The sequence below is a fragment of the Aedes albopictus genome, chromosome 2 (genome assembly GCF_035046485.1).
Source record: "Aedes albopictus strain Foshan chromosome 2, AalbF5, whole genome shotgun sequence".
Lineage (NCBI taxonomy): Eukaryota > Metazoa > Arthropoda > Insecta > Diptera > Culicidae > Aedes > Aedes albopictus.
In genome coordinates this window covers 241697982-241706957 of record NC_085137.1, presented here as the reverse complement: position 1 = coordinate 241706957, position 8976 = coordinate 241697982, and the positions used below count along the sequence as shown (strand labels likewise).

Genomic DNA, 8976 nt, shown 5'->3' with positions numbered 1-8976 from the left:
ATATGCTCTACTTGAAGAAGCTTTGTTCAAGCTAGGTTCAACAAGTCCTCCTAAAATGCATGGTGATGCAAATCATCATGCTCCACTCAAAGACGCTTTTTTCAAGCTAGGTTCACCAAGTCCTCCTAAAATGCATGGTGATGCAAATCATCATGTTCCACTCAAAGAAGCTTTGTTCAAGCTAGGTTCACCAAGTCCTCCTAAAATGCATGGTGATGCAAGATATCATGCTCTACTTGAAGAAGCTTTGTTCAAGCTAGGTTCAACAAGTCCTCCTAAAATGCATGGTGATGCAAATCATTATGCTCCACTCAAAGAAGCTTTGTTCAAGCTAGGTTCAACAAGTCCACCTAAAATGCATGGTGATGCAAGACATCATGCTCTACTTAAAGAAGCTTTGTTCAAGCTAGGTTCAACAAGTCCTCCTAAAATGCATGGTGATGCAAATCATCATGCTCCACTCAAAGACGCTTTGTTCAAGCTAGGTTCACCAAGTCCTCCTAAAATGCATGGTGATGCAAGATATGCTCTACTTGAAGAAGCTTTGTTCAAGCTAGGTTCAACAAGTCCTCCTAAAATGCATGGTGATGCAAATCATCATGCTCCACTCAAAGAAGCTTTGTTCAAGCTAGGTTCACCAAGTCCTCCTAAAATGCATGGTGATGCAAGATATCATGCTCTACTTGAAGAAGCTTTGTTCAAGCTAGGTTCAACAAGTCCTCCTAAAATGCATGGTGATGCAAATCATTATGCTCCACTCAAAGAAGCTTTGTTCAAGCTAGGTTCACCAAGTCCTCCTAAAATGCATGGTGATGCAAGATATCATGCTCTACTTGTAGAAGCTTTGTTCAAGCTAGGTTCAACAAGTCCTCCTAAAATGCATGGTGATGCAAATCATCATGCTCCACTCAAAGACGCTTTGTTCAAGCTAGGTTCACCAAGTCCTCCTAAAATGCATGGTGATGCAAGATATGCTCTACTTGAAGAAGCTTTGTTCAAGCTAGGTTCAACAAGTCCACCTAAAATGCATGGTGATGCAAGACATCATGCTCTACTTAAAGAAGCTTTGTTCAAGCTAGGTTCAACAAGTCCTCCTAAAATGCATGGTGATGCAAATCATCATGCTCCACTCAAAGACGCTTTGTTCAAGCTAGGTTCACCAAGTCCTCCTAAAATGCATGGTGATGCAAATCATCATGCTCCACTCAAAGAAGCTTTGTTCAAGCTAGGTTCACCAAGTCCTCCTAAAATGCATGGTGATGCAAATCATCATGCTCCACTCAAAGACGCTTTATTCAAGCTAGGTTCACCAAGTCCTCCTAAAATGCATGGTGATGCAAATCATCATGCTCCACTCAAAGAAGCTTTGTTCAAGCTAGGTTCACCAAGTCCTCCTAAAATGCATGGTGATGCAAGATATCATGCTCTACTTGAAGAAGCTTTGTTCAAGCTAGGTTCAACAAGTCCTCCTAAAATGCATGGTGATGCAAATCATTATGCTCCACTCAAAGAAGCTTTGTTCAAGCTAGGTTCAACAAGTCCACCTAAAATGCATGGTGATGCAAGACATCATGCTCTACTTAAAGAAGCTTTGTTCAAGCTAGGTTCAACAAGTCCTCCTAAAATGCATGGTGATGCAAATCATCATGCTCCACTCAAAGACGCTTTGTTCAAGCTAGGTTCACCAAGTCCTCCTAAAATGCATGGTGATGCAAGATATGCTCTACTTGAAGAAGCTTTGTTCAAGCTAGGTTCAACAAGTCCACCTAAAATGCATGGTGATGCAAGACATCATGCTCTACTTAAAGAAGCTTTGTTCAAGCTAGGTTCAACAAGTCCTCCTAAAATGCATGGTGATGCAAATCATCATGCTCCACTCAAAGACGCTTTGTTCAAGCTAGGTTCAACAAGTCCTCCTAAAATGCATGGTGATGCAAGATATGCTCTACTTGAAGAAGCTTTGTTCAAGCTAGGTTCAACAAGTCCTCCTAAAATGCATGGTGATGCAAATCATCATGCTCCACTCAAAGACGCTTTATTCAAGCTAGGTTCACCAAGTCCTCCTAAAATGCATGGTGATGCAAATCATCATGCTCCACTCAAAGAAGCTTTGTTCAAGCTAGGTTCACCAAGTCCTCCTAAAATGCATGGTGATGCAAGATATCATGCTCTACTTGAAGAAGCTTTGTTCAAGCTAGGTTCAACAAGTCCTCCTAAAATGCATGGTGATGCAAATCATTATGCTCCACTCAAAGAAGCTTTGTTCAAGCTAGGTTCAACAAGTCCACCTAAAATGCATGGTGATGCAAGACATCATGCTCTACTTAAAGAAGCTTTGTTCAAGCTAGGTTCAACAAGTCCTCCTAAAATGCATGGTGATGCAAATCATCATGCTCCACTCAAAGACGCTTTGTTCAAGCTAGGTTCACCAAGTCCTCCTAAAATGCATGGTGATGCAAGATATGCTCTACTTGAAGAAGCTTTGTTCAAGCTAGGTTCAACAAGTCCTCCTAAAATGCATGGTGATGCAAATCATCATGCTCCACTCAAAGACGCTTTTTTCAAGCTAGGTTCACCAAGTCCTCCTAAAATGCATGGTGATGCAAATCATCATGTTCCACTCAAAGAAGCTTTGTTCAAGCTAGGTTCACCAAGTCCTCCTAAAATGCATGGTGATGCAAGATATCATGCTCTACTTGAAGAAGCTTTGTTCAAGCTAGGTTCAACAAGTCCTCCTAAAATGCATGGTGATGCAAATCATTATGCTCCACTCAAAGACGCTTTGTTCAAGCTAGGTTCAACAAGTCCACCTAAAATGCATGGTGATGCAAGACATCATGCTCTACTTAAAGAAGCTTTGTTCAAGCTAGGTTCAACAAGTCCTCCTAAAATGCATGGTGATGCAAATCATCATGCTCCACTCAAAGACGCTTTGTTCAAGCTAGGTTCACCAAGTCCTCCTAAAATGCATGGTGATGCAAGATATGCTCTACTTGAAGAAGCTTTGTTCAAGCTAGGTTCAACAAGTCCTCCTAAAATGCATGGTGATGCAAATCATCATGCTCCACTCAAAGAAGCTTTGTTCAAGCTAGGTTCACCAAGTCCTCCTAAAATGCATGGTGATGCAAGATATCATGCTCTACTTGAAGAAGCTTTGTTCAAGCTAGGTTCAACAAGTCCTCCTAAAATGCATGGTGATGCAAATCATTATGCTCCACTCAAAGAAGCTTTGTTCAAGCTAGGTTCACCAAGTCCTCCTAAAATGCATGGTGATGCAAGATATCATGCTCTACTTGTAGAAGCTTTGTTCAAGCTAGGTTCAACAAGTCCTCCTAAAATGCATGGTGATGCAAATCATCATGCTCCACTCAAAGACGCTTTGTTCAAGCTAGGTTCACCAAGTCCTCCTAAAATGCATGGTGATGCAAGGCATCATGCTCCACTCAAAGAAGCTTTGTTCAAGCTAGGTTTACCAAGTCCTCCTAAAATGCATGGTGATGCAGGTCAACCAAAAAGCTATCTAAATTTGTTGCAGAGGTTTAGACAGATTTGTTGGTTCACCAAGTCCTCCCACATTGCTCTTTTACCAGAAACCCCAATGGTGTTGTTTTAGAGGTTCCCACGCAATTGTTCTAAAATACACTTTTCCCATAGTGGTTTTATTACTTTGACCTTGATAAGATTGTACCCTGCGGTTCGTTTACATGATTCATAATACATGTTGGTTCCCCGTTTATAATAACGACGTCGTTCAGTTAAAACTTATTATTTAATCATAATTTGTTGCGAGCACAACGCTTTTTTTTCAGCGATTCTGGCATTTTTGTGATGTCCGGGAGATATTCCGGGCGACCCTGGCTGCGTCGCATATGAACCACTGTAGGACAGTCAATGTATCGATGATGATGCGGGGTTTCAGACTGGGCCATGTGCCCATGAATTCTAGCATCTTGGCTACATCGATGGCACTGAATCCCTTGGCCTGGTTCAGCTTGGACACGTCAATATGAACGGGTCAGACACAACGGCGCAGAACAACAGGAAGTGTAACCAACAGCGAATGCGACAACCAGATACTCGTTTTAGATGCAGTCGGCACGTGGCGTGGGTATAACAGCTCGACGGTACGTTCGAAGCAGGCGAACTTTTCATGGTGTAGGAATCTGGAGACACGACTGTACTGTAGGACCAGACAATCATCCATCATCTTGGCAATAGCTTGGCGCATATTGTTGACATAACCGGACATCTTCACCTCTGCGGCCTCCAGCGGCGACAGGGCGATGTCGGCGAAGAATTCGGCCGTAGCTGAGGCGGCCAGGTAGGGTTAGATGCGGTACAAGTAGGCATTCTTGCCAATTATGTTGGCGTACTGGATTTTGAAGGCACCCTGTGTCGAGTATCCGAAGAAAGATGGAGCCTATCCCTTGGGATTGGTTTAACAGATTATTGTAATTGGCAGTTCTTGATATACAGGCGGCACTTGGCTAAATGCAGAAGTATGTTTGCCGTGTGGATGAGGCCGCAGACCAGGATACCTCCGGGAGTGCACAAGTCGAAGAATTCGTTAGAACCGTACTCTACCACCTTGCACGGAGAGCGACGCTGGGAGATGTAGAACCACTTAGCTTCCGCTCCAAGTCGATTCCGAGCACTTTGGCGCCGTTGATCAGCTTGTGAAAAAGATATACATACCTATACATACCACATCGGAAATAAAGCGGAAGCATTTTGATGGACAAGCGGTTCATGACTTGGTCTGCAGTGTCGAGTAATAGATCGCGCACTTCTAGACCACCCAGGAGCGTTTCATCGATGATGTTTAACGCTTGGACGATTTTCTGCTATTCATCCTGGATGCGAAAACGGAGCAATTTCATGGAAAAAGAGTGAAATTCGTTAAGACAGACAATCGAAATAAGGTATGTTCATATTTATTTGAACTTTCTCGCTTCAGTGGCTTACCATAGCGGAAATTTCTTCAACAATTTCCACGTATATAACCGTCCACGGTGTTAGAACCACCTGGAAGTCCTCGCGTCTAACCGGATTTGTCTCGTTAGTAGTAGAAAAAAAGGCCGTTACATCCGCCGGCAGAGACAGCCAATTCGTTGGATTCCCGAACAACTTATTCAGCGGTCGTTTGCCACACAGCGCCGAATCGGTCATTCGTGCTCCCAGCCGGTTTGTTTGCACTGCGCCTTCACTACTCTAAGAATGCTACAATGTTGCCCGGATCGAAAATGTTCCCAACGCTGTTTGAAGCTCTCCGGAGGTTCTATTTTATCCGGTGTTCCGGGACGGTGTTTCGACGGTTCCGACCGACTTGCTATTTGGTGTTGGTGTTGGGGAGGTTTCAAAAAGCAGAAAACATAAACAACAACAACGTTGTTGACAAGTCGCTTGACATTTCACCCAGTTCGCCCGTTCAAGGGGTTAACCAAAGCGACCAATTACACAATAAAAGAGGGGCTTGCCAAAGCGTGAAAATGAAAGTGGTACCGAAAAAAACGATTACTGCTCCGTCTGTATCTTCGTTTGTGCTTAGACTACCCGTTGAACTCAAGCTCCTGGATGGGTAAGAGGTGCCAACTCAACTAGCTGTTGTTCGGCTCGCCATTTACTCTGTAGTTCAAGTACGATTCGAGAAACCGTGGAAGTAACGGAGTCCCACTTGTCCACCCCCATACACATCCTTTCAACAATGTTGTCAGGCGTGATATCTCTACCGCATACCTCCTGCATACTCGACCTTTGCTCCACGAAACGTGGACATTCGAAGAGCACATGCTCCGCGGTCTCGTCGCAGTCTGCACACTCCGGACATGCGGGGGAGCCTGCGTGTCCGAATCTGTGCAGATACTACCTAAAGCACCCATGGCCTGACAGAAATTGAGTCAAGTGAAAATTCACCTCGCCATGGGGCCTGCTCGTCCACTTGGACACGCTCAGTATGAGCCTGTGTGTCCATCTACCCTTGCTGGAGGAATCCCATTCGTTCTGCCACTTCAGCATAGACGAGGCTCTGGCAAGGGGTTGGCCATTCAGCACACTTCGTTTGTGCCATTATTTTTGAGCGTGTGCCAATGTGTGCCAAAACTGTGCCGGATAATTTTCAGTGTGTGCCCAAGTGTGCCGAACGTGCCGAAGGTGTGCCGCACGTGCCCAGTGGGGTTTTTTCTTTGAATGTTTTTGCGCTAACGAAGCACCCTGTCAATTTTTGTCGAATGTTGTTGATCTGATTGGTGTTTACAAACAAAATCCAACCCAGCATACTTGATAAAAATGTAAATAAACGGTTTTTTTCAATCGTGAGTATTTTGACAGGTTGAGAGCAACGTTGGATTTTATTGTTGTGCCCATGTGTGCCGAATTGTGCCGGCATGTGTGCCGAGATGTGCCGGCATGTGTGCCGGGCACAATGTGCCGAGTGACCAACCCCTTGGGTTCTGGCGATACGCCTCGCGCCTCTTATGCCGCGTCGCTCGAAACATTCTTCATCCTCTGCCACCACTAAAGCTATGGGCATCATGCCCGCTAGCACACATACCGCGTCCTTTGAGACCGTGCGGTATGCGCTCACCACCCTAAGGCACATCAGCCTGTGGGTACTCTAAAGTCGCTTCACGTTTCGGTTAACCACTAGCGCCTTCGACCATGCAGCGGCGCCATACCGTAGTATGGAGACCGCTACTGCCGCGAGCAGCTTACGCTTACTCGAGACTATTGCCGAGCTATTTGACATTATCTTTGACAATGCCATCGCCATGCTTGCTTTTTTGCAGGCATATTCTACGTGGCTTCCGAATCTCAGCTTATCGTCGATCATGACCCCCGATTGCTTCAATGAGCGCTTAGAGTTGATCGTGCATCCACCTGTGGTGACCACTGCCTGCTATTCAGACTTGCGGTTGTTTACCACCACCACCTCCGTTTTGTGGTGCGCGAGTGCCAAATGTCTCGACCTCATCCAATCCTCCACTATGCCAATTGCGTGAGTTGCTGTCAGTTCCATTTCCTCTATCAACTCGCCGTATACCACGAGGGAAATTAGTCTATGGTAATATCATCGGCGAAGCCGACCAGCTTTACGCCCGGTGGAAGTTTGAGCCTCAATACGCCATCATACGCCGCGTTCCATAGTACCGGGCCCAAGATGAACCCCTGCGGTACCCCTGCGGTGATGTTGTCGCTCCTCTCGCCTTCTTCGGTGTCATAGATTAGCACCCTATTCTGGAAGTAGCTCTCCAATATCCGGCATAGGCTAACCGGGACTCCTAGGTGGTGTATTGCGCACTCAATGGCGGTCCAGCTGACGCTGTTGAACGCATTCTTAACGTCTAGCGTGACGACCGCGCAGTAGCGGATTCCTGTTCGCTTCTTTTGGAGCGCTATCTCGGCCGTTTTGGTTACAGCCCTAATAGCGTCCACCGTCGATCGACCCTTCCGGAAGCCGAACTGGTTATCCGAGAGACCTGAACCAATATTTCAGGCCAAACATGTCTAAAGGTCCTATCTGCAGAAGAGAGTCTCTCTTTGGTTTCCCTCTCTTTCGTTAATATCTCAGCTGTTTATTTGTATTATTATTGTCTCCTTGCATTGAACGATGGTCAAAACAATCGTCTTTTGATTTGTACTACAAAAATAGTTGAAAAGTGTACTATTACATTGCAATAATTGAAAGAGAAAGTGAACAAAGAGAGCCTCTCAAATGCAGATAGGACCTATTGAAATGTTTGGCCTGATTTGTCCTGAAAAATCTGTCTGAATTAGTCTGAAAAATCCATGGAGGGTGTAGACAGTTAGGCACGTCAAACTCGAACAAACTACTCCTACCTTACATGCATCGAGCGGGCCTTCCTAAACAACACAATGCGATTTCGCGGGTCATCCCCATCGGCAACACAAACCGGTTTCCAAGCAGGATTCGACTAGGCCCCAGGTCGCGTGCTAGTTGACACCACAGACAAACAGACGTATCACTTTGAACAAAGTGCGATTAAAATCATCGTCACAAAAGCATAATCGCCCAATGCTAATACGCTGTGTTTCGCAAACCCACTGAGTAGATGGCGGTTATGAGAAAACGTTAAACAGGATCAAAAACGATGCGAGCGCCATGAGCGAGCAATTTGCGAACTACGGAATATATGAATAATCCGTTAAAATGGGAAACGATGGGAAGCGAGTAGAGTAAGACGTCTGTGGATATTTTCAAAATTCGAGTCAAAATTGCACATTGAGGATGGAAAGCTACACCCAGGCCCCTTCCTTTTGATTCCCTGTGCAATGTTGACTGTTCTAATCAGTAACGGAGTAGCGACTACGAATTGTACGGTCATCCCATGCTCATGCTATTATGAGTGAACTGTATTTCATTCACTAAACAGTGAATCACACGATCGGCAAGCCTCATGCTGAAAAAATCCTCAACTGTTTCAATAATTATCTTTCAGCCTATCTTTTTCATCCTTTTCGATTCAAACTTTCATTAATAGGAAGTGAAACACTGCGGTTGGGCACAGCTCTACGCGCAACAACTGTCAACAGAAAAAAAGAAAAAATAGAAGAAACATCCTTTTGCATCTGGCCAGTGGAGTAGATCATTGGGATTTTATTTTCTCAATTTTTCGCTAAAATTTCATAGTTTTTCGCTCAATTCAAATGAATTAACATTCGGTGGGGAGTGATTTTGACCGGAGTACAAAGAATCATGGAAAAAAGGGTAAGTTGGGCGGTGTTTTCAGCGTTGTTCCGGGTTGGTTCGATGGAAGGTGAAAACTTTCTTTACTCGTACTCCAGTGCGACGACCGATTGTGACACGTAAAATTTCTCTTGTTTTCTTTGGCTGCATCATCACCTTCCTCCTTGCTGATGGGCGCTTCGAATGCAATAATTAACATTATGCTAATCCTGGTTCGTGTTTGTTTTAGTGGCAGCTGACAACGATTCTGGCGGTGGCTTTGCTACAATGCT

At 44.9% G+C, this 8976-nt stretch overlaps 1 pseudogene; it reads right to left on the bottom strand.

The window, feature by feature from the left end:
- Positions 1 to 3399: 3399 nt before the first annotated feature.
- On the bottom strand, positions 3400 to 5169 carry LOC109412958 (solute carrier family 25 member 3-like; annotated as a pseudogene).
- Positions 5170 to 8976: the final 3807 nt, after the last annotated feature.